Raw genomic sequence first — 12418 nt, forward strand, 5'->3', positions numbered from 1 at the left:
TTTGCGCGTTTTCCAACTGCTGCGGTCCAGCGGACAGGCGACGCTCGAATTTCGCAAGTCAGACATTGTCGAGATTTGGCGAGTGCTGGGAAATATACCCTGCTGCCGTTTTCCAAACTCCACTCGAAAATCAAAAGTGCAAATTTTCGAAAAATCTTAAATATCTTTGAATACACGTAACACTCCGTCTTTGTGACCTCCCGCGAGTGCTGATTTATTTGTTGAGTGCTTTGTTCGAGTGCGGGTGTAGCGCACTTTTTGGCTTTATTTTGTTGGAGTTCAATGTGTGAGTGAAAATTCGGAAACAGAAAGTGCAGCGCCCCCCAAATAAAAAACACGTGCCAGTTTTCTCGGGTGAGTGCCAAGATACCAAAACTACGGTGTATGGTAGTCAGCAGCCAGTAGCCCCAAAAACTGAACCGCAGTAACCGCAGTTCGGGGCTTTTGGGCGATGTGGAAAGCGGGCCAACTTTTTGCTGATGCACAGTTGTTATGACAGCGGCAAATTGATTGATTGACGATGACCGGGCGGGAAATGATGAAACAAATGCCCGAAAAGGGCACCTCACCTCACCAAATCAGATATCAGATATTTTCAATAGTCCAAGTTAGCGAGTTGGAGAATCATGAAAAATAAATGCACTGAGCTTGGCAACTTTCGCTCCGTGCAGCGAGGGTCAGGGATCGTAAATAGTTAATTTTAGATTAATAAATCCTATTAAGTAATTGCCAGCTTTGCGAGGTACAACACCCCCAATACCACACCATTTGTCACTTTAAGCTGTGGACTTTTTAAAGTCAAAAGAATTTAAGCAATAAGTTCATAATCCCCCGAACTATGTGCTCCACACACATGTACTGACTTCCTCTACGAACCACCTAAATGGCTGCTAAATTATTTAAAATAAGCAGAATTCTTAATTTAATAAAATGTGTACAATCAATTTATAATTAAAATGTATTTTTATAGTTTTCAACGACAAACTTCAGCCATTAAACTGATGTAGCACATTAAAGACCTTAACAAAAACCGCATCAAATAAATTTTTTGGGCTTAGTGGCCACAGTTTGTTGAGCCTAACGGATATTCCAAGGAAAAAACTGTTTGTCTATGGGAAACATGGCATTCCCTTTCTCCTCCTTCTTGTAAATAAAATGTGTTTAATTATGAATTAATAACAGTGGGCTACACGTTGCATTTCAAATAATTTGTTGGTACTTTTTTGTTGGTGTAATCTCTCAGGGAATATTATAATTTTACCCAGCCAAGTAGCACTAATCTATAAAACTGCAGTTAATAGTAGTGCACCAAGTTTACAATACTATGTGCTCTATGTGAATGCAAGTAATTAATGTATTGTTTTTGATGCCATTTTTGGTGTGTCTTATTAGAAAAGCTTATGTTGTATTTGGCACTTAAAGACTCGCTCTTAAGCTTCCCCAACAAAGCATATAGCTTATATAAGTATATAGATGTTTGTACTATTGGCTTAAAGCATTTTGTAGTTTTAAATTTAGGTACTTCTGATTTTAATAAAATTTGGGTGCCTCCTAAAACAACTTTTGGGCGCAAATCCACAGTTGAATTGCATTTTTCCTACTAGTAACCATGGGACATATAAAATATGTTATAGAAAGCCCTTTTTAAACTCCAGAACTACAGTCAGAAAGTGTTTAAGTAGAGCGAAGTGCCTTTGGGAAGGCGCATCCTGATTTGAGCAAGCTGTGTGTGGTTCTGCTGAGCGACGCCTGAAAATGAATATCCTGCTCGAATTTGGAGTTTCGCGAGCGAAGTTCTTGAGCTGTGCATCATATCAATGTGTGCCCCAGAAGTTGCTCTTTCGACTTTCGCCCGCTATTTGGATTTGGATTTGGGGAGGGCGCGTGTTGAGTAACAGAATTGATTTGGCCAGGTGGGCTCTGAAGGACGAGGGACGCGGGTGAAGGGGAAGGGGAAAGGGGGAGGACCGTGGCCTGGGCCTGTGGCGCCTCCCGGCGGAATGCAAGTGAGTAACCAGCAAACAAAGCTGAAGCTGAATAAATAAGCACTCGGCACCCGGCACCCGGCACGCGGCACAAGGAAAAATGACTGCAAATACAAATACAAATGGTAATACAAATGGAAATGTTGCCTAATGCATTTTCCATCTTTTTCAGCTGCAGAGCGGGGTAGCAGAGTAGCAGAGAAGCAGAGTAGAGCTGCAGAAATAGCAGTGGCACATCAAAAGCCAGCGGAAATGGACAGTAAATAAGTGTTTACAATTTTTTTGCCCCCACTGTGCGCGGCCTTGTGGCAGCATCCCCGCACTCTAGTACATTTGTTGCTCCTTTTCCTGGCGGGCCGGGCACATGAATTTCAGCGGAAATTGTGCAGACCCCTGCACACCCCGCGCCCCCCAAGCCACTGGAAATGAAATCTCAGTGAAAAGGTGGGCGACTCGGGGGGCGGGGTCGCCGAAAAATGGCAAACCTTGTTTAGCACGGTAAAATATTGCTTGCCAAAGTGTGGAGAGCTCTTTTTTGCTATAACTTGAGGAACTAATGATCGATGTGTCTGGCGAACTGATGAATATGATTTCCTTCAATTTGAGCGGTTGTGTTCCTGCGTATTTCCTAAATACTGATAGAACTGGATGCCTGCTCGCCAGATGGAAATCCAGTTACTTGAAACTACATTTGGTATGCCAGATTTCCCAGTTCTTTTGACTTTTACTTGTGAGCCAAAAGAGGGAATTTCAAATCTCCCCGTCATAAATAAACACTCCCATCGCCGGAGCTTTAAACTTGTAAATATACGAGGGTCGTTTGATAAGTCCGTGACTTTTTGAATAAAATATATTTTTTTCGTCAAAGAAGCGTTTTATTTCTCAACATAATCTCCTTTTAGCTCTATACATTTAGTCCAGCGTTTTTCCAATTTTTTTATTCCTTCCAAATAATAGGTTTTCTCAAGGCCCTCAAAATAGTCGTTTGTTTCTGTGATGACCTCTTCATTTGACCCGAATCTCTTACCGCCGAGCCATTTCTTCATGTTTGGAAACAAAAAATAGTCACAGGGGGCTAAATCTGGAGAATATGCTGGATGGGGTAGCAGTTCGTAGCCCAATTTATGAAATTTTGCCATGCTGACTACACACGTGTGCACCCGTGCATTGTCCTGATGGACAAAAAAATTCACGAGATCGTCTGCTTTCAATGCCTATAAAACGCAAACCAAAAAACGCAGCTTTCTCAAAATTTTACAGTCAGCTGTTAATCGATAACTGCTGACAGGAGCAGTGTTGTATTTAGAGCAGGTGCGCGGCAAATACAAAAAGTCACGGACTTATCAAACGACCCTCGTATTAAGACGGCTATGAACTTACTGCACTTTGCGCTTCTGCTTCTTTAAAGTACACTGTTGGCTTATGCTGCGAAATTTCGCTCTTATTTTTATTTGCCATTATGAGGGACTGGCGCGCCTTTGTAATTCGGAAATTCGGGAAGCGACTTTCGCCCGAAAATCATATTCATTCATTCGTTGTCTTTAAGCCCTTTCTATGTGGGATCTGCAGCTGCTGCTGGCGAGCAGATAACTTTATTCCATTTGGCGAGTTGAGATGGGATGAGATATATTTTTGTATCTGTGCGCTGCGCTTTTCATTAGCGAAAAAGAATTGCACTTGAATGCAGCAGCAGCCGGGACAAGTACTGCAATTACTGCATAAAGTACTTGTAACGAGGCAACTGCCGCTGCCACTGGAGCCGACTCCGACTCCGACTCCGAATCCGGAGCTGAATCTGATGCTGAAGCTGGAGCTGGAGCTGATGTTGATGTTGATGCCAGCCAGCGTCCTTCTGTCTGTCCGCCCAGCCAGAAAGCAGCACTCCCAGTTCCCAGCTCCCAGTTCGCAGTTCCCAGTCCCAGTTCCCCGAATGCAGCGCTAATTTAAGGCAATTATTTGTGCCACCCGCCTCATTGCACAGTGGGGCAAAGCAGTCGGCGGGAGGCGGATACCGAGCCTGCGAGCCTGTGCTCACGTGAGTGCCAGGACAGCGACTTGGTGTCCTGGGATTGGCAATTGCATTGCCATGGATACGACAACTGCGTCTTCGAGTGCATTACGCGTACGCAACCAGTTGCATTTGCGTGTGCGGCGCAATTAGGAAGTGTTTCTAGCCGCATGAAGCTGGACTTGCAGTATGTAACTTGGGGATATGGATATCATGGATATCATTTATTCAAGCCAGAACTGGCAGTCCATAGGTGTGTCTCTAATGAATCTCTATCTCATTGGAGGGATTGCATTTACTTTTCTTTCCTAATTACTCGACCGTCATTCAAATGCACTTTAGCACTTTACCCCAGTTACTCACTGTACCTCCAAAGTTGCCCACTTTCCGATTGTCCACCTTTAACTTTACTGACTTTGAAGTTCATTTCATTAGCTCATTTGTTGGAAAAACCCAAATACATTGTTTTTACTGCTTTTATTATGGATTAAATTTCAGATTTATTCGACTTATACATATATGCCAAGGTACACGGCACTTTGGGCTGCTAAAATTGAGGCACAGTGCGCCGCTCTCGGCCATTCATGTCTTTCGGTTTTGGCATTCATTTCGAGGCCTCACTTTAGCGCCCTCACGCCCCCCCACCCCCCCCCCCCTCGCTCGCACACATTTAAGTACATTTATTCATATTGCTCGGTGGGCCGGGGGGGTAGCGGGTGGTGTGTGGGGGGTGAGTGTCTAAGGCTTAGCTGCCATTCACTCATTTGCCATGTCCGTTTCCGCTCCACAGCCCCCTGCTTCCTGCCCCCGCCCCCCGGCCCCTCCCCTTGGCCATTTAATGCACTTATTCATTAAACTAAAGCACAAAAATATAAAAATAAATGAATAAGAGGCGCGGCGAAGGGCAGTGGCATGGGAAGGGTGTGGGAGAGGGGGAATGCGGAAAAAATAGATGGCGAGAAGGCGCAAAAAGAATGAAAATGAATGAAATAAAAAATGTAAACATACACAAGTGCAATGCAAATTAAAGCAGACAGCAAAGTGGCTGCGCTGCGGGGTGAGGAGGGGGAGGTGTGTGGTTTTGTGGGCGCAAAAGGGGGCGTGGCGGAGGGGGGTAGGACTCTCTGCGAAGAGGCAATTCATTAGCTTTAATTTAGGTAAATGTCCTTGGTCCTTGTGGCGTTGCCTCTTGCGGTGAATGTCGCAAATGCAACTAAAATGTTGCGGTTACCGTCATTCCCTCCCACAGCCACGCCCCCCAAACCGATACACTTGGCAAAATGAAACATCTGGACTTAATACGAAACATATTCTGTCGCAGGGAACTTTTGTTGGCATTTAGCGCCATTTAAATCGACTATCTGCAATAAGCTGCGTTTTGGAAGGCCATTGTCCTGGCCAAAATGAGGTCGGTGAAACTCCGGTTTCTCTCAGTGCATGTGTGAGTGTCTTCCCATTCCGAAACTTGCTTAATATTTAAGGTGGCCCCGCATGCGAGCGCCCAAGTGGGCCGCACAAAGGAGCCGTAGAGTCCTCCTCCTCCTACACTGTCGCACAAAATTGGGTTCTGCGGTGAATTTCGATTATTGCATCTGGGCATAACCGATTCACCATCCATTCACCATCCGCCATTCACCATCCTCCATCGCTGACTCGCCAGCCTATTGCTGGCCCACACACTTGGTTGGCTTTGGGTTTGGCAATTGATTTGGTAAGAGAACATAGCTCTGAACCAAAACCACGCAGCTACCCAACTGACTAGTTGGCTAATTCGTTGGGCGACTATCAAAGCGTAAATGACATGTATTATTATCATTATTTACTAAAGAGGTATGAATGGGAAAATACTTTTGTTCCTCCCCCTTATTTCCAAATAGTTAAACATATACTTGATACATATTTGAGGCTATGCAAAACGGCATATCAAACGGATGCATTGCTTTGAAGGGGCATCAGTTGATCCTTGACTCCTAGATAATCGCTCTTTTTAAAGTGATTTGCACTGGACTGTGAGTGGGGGTTTCTCACATACATAGGGGTCAGCACCGAAACGCTGGTCAATTGCAAGTGTCTGCAACATCCGCATTAGAACCAGTAATTCTCCTTTTATTCCCTTGCTTTATTCCTGGGCTTTATGACTTAAACAAGGCATTGAAGCGGCTTTTGGGGCTCTAGAGGAGATGCGTTTATTCATCAGGATTACTATTCCTGTGCTTGTTCTATGCTTGGATCGGATTGATGGATATCCATTTTAATGATCGGTACAGTGGCAAATTATCTTAAATAGAAAGAAGCTGTGTGCAAATTACCATTACCATTCCGACATTTGAAATTTGTTGAGAGGTGAGCACTGTATGGCATGGCTCTGCCTGCAAGGGTACATGAACTTCGACTAGCCGAACCTGGCTTCCTTTCTTGTGTAGATCCCATTTGGCACCCCTCCCGCAGCCGCTGACCACCCACTTGAGCGCCCCATTGGAGCCCCGTTCTGCCCATTTAAATCCCCTCTTTATCATCGCCATTGGGGAACCGACTTCCGTCTCCGGGCAGCCCTGACATTGGGACATTGGGACATTGGCACTCGTTGTCATCGGAGCGGGACTCCTTGGTGGGAAGGGCATTGGCTGGGAAAGGAAATAAATCATTTCGAAGGGGGGCATGCAGTCAGTGGGGCGGAGGGGGGCTGCCTGGTGCCTTCTGCCTAATTAGATAATGTCAGATGCAGCGGACGTCGGAGCGGAGGACATGTCTGCAGCTGACTCCCCGCTCGCACACACTCGCACACACTCGCACACTGGCACTCTTGACCCCAATTAAATTTAAATTATTTGAGTGCTTCTCGAGTAAAACTAATTGTATTGACCGACGCATCTTCCTTCCGCTTAAATCACTTGAGCACTTGAATGCTTCACTCGCACATCTCCATGGTCCATTGTCGTCCATCGTCGGCCAGTGTCTGCCATTGTCTCAAGTGTCATGTGTTTTGCTTTATCCGAATCGTATTTGTTTTTTGTGTCCGCTCTGGCTTAATTCAATTTGTCAAAGTGCTTGCAGAAAAAACATCACAACACAACACAACACAACACAAATACACTTCAGTCGACTGGCATATTAATGCGTCTCTGGCCACTCATTAATGCACTGCATAATGGACTTGGCGGCTTCTCCGAGGGCTGGGCACCCGACTACGTGTTCCCGCATGCACTTCGCCAATGAAGCTGACCCCGAACTAATTCCCCGATCCACTTTCGATGCAATCTGTGTTTCTGGAGCTGACGAGCCGTCGGAAATGGGCTAAAGTCAACGGACGCACTGTTTGCTTTCCCATTTATATACGATTCTCAGGGACAACCCACTGAATTCAACAACCAAAAATAACATATTGTGAGGCTTGGTTATTATAGCAACATTTATGTATTTTGTTTCGAAATAAATTAAGTACTGTAATAAATAAATTATACTACTAGTAAGCAGCAGCGGTTTTCAAAATAACATTTTTAATGACCTTTAATTTATCAGGAATACAAGTGCCTTTTGTGCTACACAGAGCTCTAATTGTAATCTAATAATTTCAAATCAATTCATTACCATTATTACCATTTCTTTGCATTTACAAGCCCGATAAATGAATTTATTATTTTATTAATATTCTGATGGTATGAGTTTTTGACCTAAGTTTGCCACTCTTTTGTTTGTTTTGATTATCTAAGTCAAAGTTGTAAAGAAACAAGAAAGAGAACTAGCTTTTGGAAGCCGAGGCTTATATGTATACCCTTGCTGTATTTATATATTTAACATTTTATACAATGGTATAAACCCTTAATGACCTACAACAACAAATCTATGATATATATTCTATTAATATTAATCCGTTTTCCAACTGTTTTGATTACTTTTTTATTGTCGATAAGTGGTGTATACCGAATTAGAGCACATTGTAATCAAATTGTTTCCTTTCTCTTTCGATTATTCCCAGCCAGCTTTATGATATAGTGGTCCGATCCGACTTACATACTACCTGCACTATAAAGCCTGAAAACTGAGTGACTAGTTTGTATTTGGATAAACTGTGAACAAAGTGAAAATATTCTTTGTCCTTTGTAAGGATTGCGGCCATAAGAGTGGACATGGCAATCTTCTGAAAGAATAATTAGATCATCATCATTGTTTCTAACTGACCATCAAATGAAAAATCATACATATGGATAAAATTAAAGAAATAAAAGCTGAATTTCAAAACCATCGCCCAGGCTATCGGCTTTTCTTCCCCGAATCCTCAAAATTATGAGCAATCACTCTGCATTTCCATCCCTCTTGGGTGGCAGTCCCTATCCTCTGCGCCCATGGAAATACTTTCGCTGAAACTACATAGTTCGCCCATCTGACCTTGGGCTGCGCATTTAAATGTTGGCTAGAAGGGGCTAACGTCTTCCGTCTTCCGTCTGGAAACAAATTGCGGCAACTGTTGTGGCCACTCGAGGGCTTCAAATTAGTGCTGCTAATTAATTATAAATGCCTTGGAGTAACATATTTGCCAGTCGTCTTTAATAAATTTATAGTGGGCCTGGCAATTAGTGGAGATGGCTATGCATGCAGGAATACCCGGGAAACTTGTGCCCTTCTCCCCTGCAATCGGGTGTACCTCGTAGTATACATATGTATATATATAATCCCAAGAACTGGGGACAAAAGAGTGGTGGAATGTTTGTGCCTCGGAACAAGGCAAACATTTGTTGCCTGATTACTTTTAAATTATTTTGCGGCATCGTTTCAGGGGTTTAGGATTTTCCTGGCTTGCATAATAATAAATAAGAGACATGAACATGAAAGTCCTTGCGGACTCACACAGAGAAAAAACGGTTGGGGCAGGGGAAGATTTGTGGCTGTCCAGTGGCGAGGTAGGTATATACAAACACACATACAAACACGCATACTCTCATACATATATGCCTATACACACACGACTAAGATGGCTCTTTGAGGCTCGTCGTATTATGATATGCTTAAACAGCACAAATCTGTTTCATAATTTATGGCTCCATTGGTAAAGTTTGTTAGAGGGAAGACGTACTTAATGCACACAGCTGCGTCCGGAAAAGTAGTAGTTGCTTCTGGTAATCAATCTGTTCAATTCACCTAACAAAATTATAACAGATAGAAACAATAGTAATAATAGTGATAACCCATCTAAAAATGAGCTATAGTGTTATGAATAGCAGTTTTAAAATATAGGAAACATGAGGAAATGCATTTGCAGTACAGTAATCTATTTATTCCACTGTTAAATATTATTTTGAATGTTGTGCATTATTATTCTGAACACAACTGTGTTTAAACGTACTGAAGCATATGCCATTAATGGATAACAAAGCAGCAACAGATCAAAAGATACCGAAAATGGCATGAATAAATATGAATTATTGGAGTACAAGCAATGAAATACAGAGATCAAAAAATTAAGTTGTATAATATAAAGCCGAAAGCCCATCTTCAGATCAATCTTGTCCTTCTTTAACAAAACACACACCCTCAGATATTTATACCCGTTACTCGTAGAGTAAAAGGGTATACTAGATTCGTTGAAAAGTATGTAACAGGCAGAAGGAAGCGTTTCCGACCATATAAAGTATATATATTCTTGATCAGGATCAGTAGCCGAGTCGATCTGGCCATGTCCGTCTGTCCGTCCGTCTGTCCGTCCGTCCGTCCGTCTGTCCGTCCGTCTGTCCGTATGAACGTCGAGATCTCAGGAACTACAAAAGCTAGAAAGTTGAGATTAAACATACGGACTCCAGAGACATAGACGCAGCGCAAGTTTGTTGATTCATGTTGCCACGCCCACTCTAACGCCCACAAACCGCATAAAACTGCCACGCGCACACTTTTGAAAAATGTTTTGATATTTTTTCATTTTTGTATTAGACTTGTAAATTTCTATCGATTTGCCAAAAAACTTTTTGCCACGCCCACTCTAACGCCCTCAAACCGAAAAAAACTGTCAGTGTTGAAGACTCGCCTTCGCACTTCCACTAGCTGAGTAACGGGTATCAGATAGTCGGGGAACTCGACTATAGCGTTCTCTCTTGTTTTTATTTTATAACAATTTTGTACAGCTAAAGTTCACTTATACAAAGTCTTGGAATTCACACGACACGGTATGAAACAAAATATTTGAATTTTACCAGGAGTGTTATTGAAATCTTATTTCCTAGAACCCTTTCTCGCAACGAATTCCTCTCGCGCCACTCGACGAAGTGTCTTTCCATTTGGATTGGCTGGTAGCTTATCCGTAAACTGGACGCCAGCATGGAGCTGCTTCTGAATGGAGGGAAGCCTTCTGGCCACATGATCTGCAATCTCCTTGGCGGTAATTGAGGAACCACCACGCTTAACCACCAGTGCACCAGCAGCATCGCCCTGCTGCTCATCGTAGATGCTAATGACGCACACTTCCTCCACGTTGGGCAACTCTGAGATGACGCCCTCGATCTCAGAGGGCCAGTAGTGGTTTCCCTGGTATTTGAGCACCTCCTTCCTGCGGTCCACCACATAGAGCTGGTTCTGGTCATCAAAGTAGCCTATATCGCCGGTATGAAACCATCCCTTATGGTCCTGCGTTTGTTGAGTCTCCACGGGGTTGCCATAGTATCCTTTCCAGGGACGGCCTGTGTGCACATAGATCTCTCCCTGCTCGTTGTAACCCAGGCTCTTGCCATCATCGTCCACGATCCGAATCTTTATGCCCGGAAGGGGCTTGCCTGCAGTGTTGACGTTTCCGAGTCCGATATTATAGGATACTAAACCCACCTCAGTCAATCCGTATCCTGAACACAACATTGCATTTGGACAGAGCTCCTGCATTTTCTTCAATGTGGTCATGGACGTGGATCCGCCCCCATAGGATACGCTGCGAAGGGAGGCCAAAGCTTCTTTCGTCGCCCCGGGAAATGCGATCAGAGTAGACATATGGCGAGGAGGCAATATCACTATGTTGATCCTGTACTTCTCAACAAGCTTTACAAAGTATTCGGGTGAAAATGGTTTGTTAGTTATAATCCGGGTGCATCCCACCACAGTGCTAAAGAGGAATATGCTTAGTCCACTGTACCAATCCAGACCACTGAGACCAATTCGCTGTTCATCCCACTGTCAGAGAAATAAGCAATGAAGAAACTTTATAAAATAATGTATCAAAAATTCTCACCTGGTGTCCAAGAAGAGAGCTCTGTTGGAAATGCAGACAGCCTTGGGTAAGCCAGTGGTTCCTGAAGAGCAGAGGATGGCCACGGTCTGTCCACCTCCTTCCCTCAGTGGTTCTGGCCTAGGATAGCAATTATTAGTTTCCCATTTGTGTATATATCACATTGAGCACTCACTGGTAAAACATTTCTGTGGGTGTTGGCTCGAGAAGGGTATCGATATGGGGCACTCCTTCAACGGAGTCCGTAATCGTGAAAATCTCTGGCTGCCATCCTTTAGTCGCAGCACGAAGCTTCTCGTAGTCCTGTCCATCGCAGAATATCACAGTTGGATTGGTTATCGAGAAAATGTGTGTCAAGGTGGCTGAAATCTGGAAGATTATTATGGTTACGTAAATCAAATGCCCTTTGAACACTAACCTTCGTCCGTCACGGGATTAACCGCGTGGAAGGCGTGGAGTTTCTGGCCGCAATCCCAATTACATCTGGATGCTTTAGTCCTTTCTTCTTGAGGATCTGGGCAATCCGAATGGCCCAAGTAATTCCCTGTCCAAAGGTCAATTCCACACCATCTACATCGTTTATCTGTTGAGCAGATTGTCAGTGTTTTTAAAGCAGTTACTTTTTCCATTGCCACCGACTGGACTCACCTGACAAACGTTTCTGGGCCAGTTCCTCATCCCCTTGCAAATCACACTACCAATGGATGTCTCATCGGTGTAGGTGTTAGCCCGCTTGGCTCCACTCCAGATGCGATCCCTCGCATCGTAAGTCGTTGGCAACCCTTGCATTGCTGTGGTGTTCCTCTCCGACCGAACTCAGAAGTACTTCTGTCCGTCGGAGGTGGGTAAGACTGTATTTATCGGGGACTAGAACTTCAAAAACTTCCAGTAATAGATGACCTGATTCGACTGCCACAGGTGCCTTATCTCCCCTTATCAATTTGGGGGAATATCAAACTTTATGTCGGTGTTAAGATGGTGTGTAAATGTAAATCGTTTACATATTTTTGTAACAATATATTGAAGTTATGATTATAATTCACGTTTATGTTTATTATAATCCAGCCCTTCAGCCAATTAGTGAAATACTTAATTTATTAAGCCACCGAACCGCACTCTTTAGTAGTCTCCAAGCGAATAGAACGATAACTTTATAATAAGCATGTGAGAGGCAACAACGAGAGAGAACAAAGAGAGCAATAATAGAGCGCGTTCTCTCCAAGA

The 12418-nt window shown here is 43.7% G+C and overlaps 1 pseudogene; it reads right to left on the minus strand.

The window, feature by feature from the left end:
- Positions 1-10084: 10084 nt before the first annotated feature.
- Positions 10085-12034, minus strand: LOC122624642 (annotated as a pseudogene).
- Positions 12035-12418: the final 384 nt, after the last annotated feature.

The sequence above is a fragment of the Drosophila teissieri genome, chromosome X, assembly GCF_016746235.2.
Source record: "Drosophila teissieri strain GT53w chromosome X, Prin_Dtei_1.1, whole genome shotgun sequence".
NCBI lineage: Eukaryota > Metazoa > Arthropoda > Insecta > Diptera > Drosophilidae > Drosophila > Drosophila teissieri.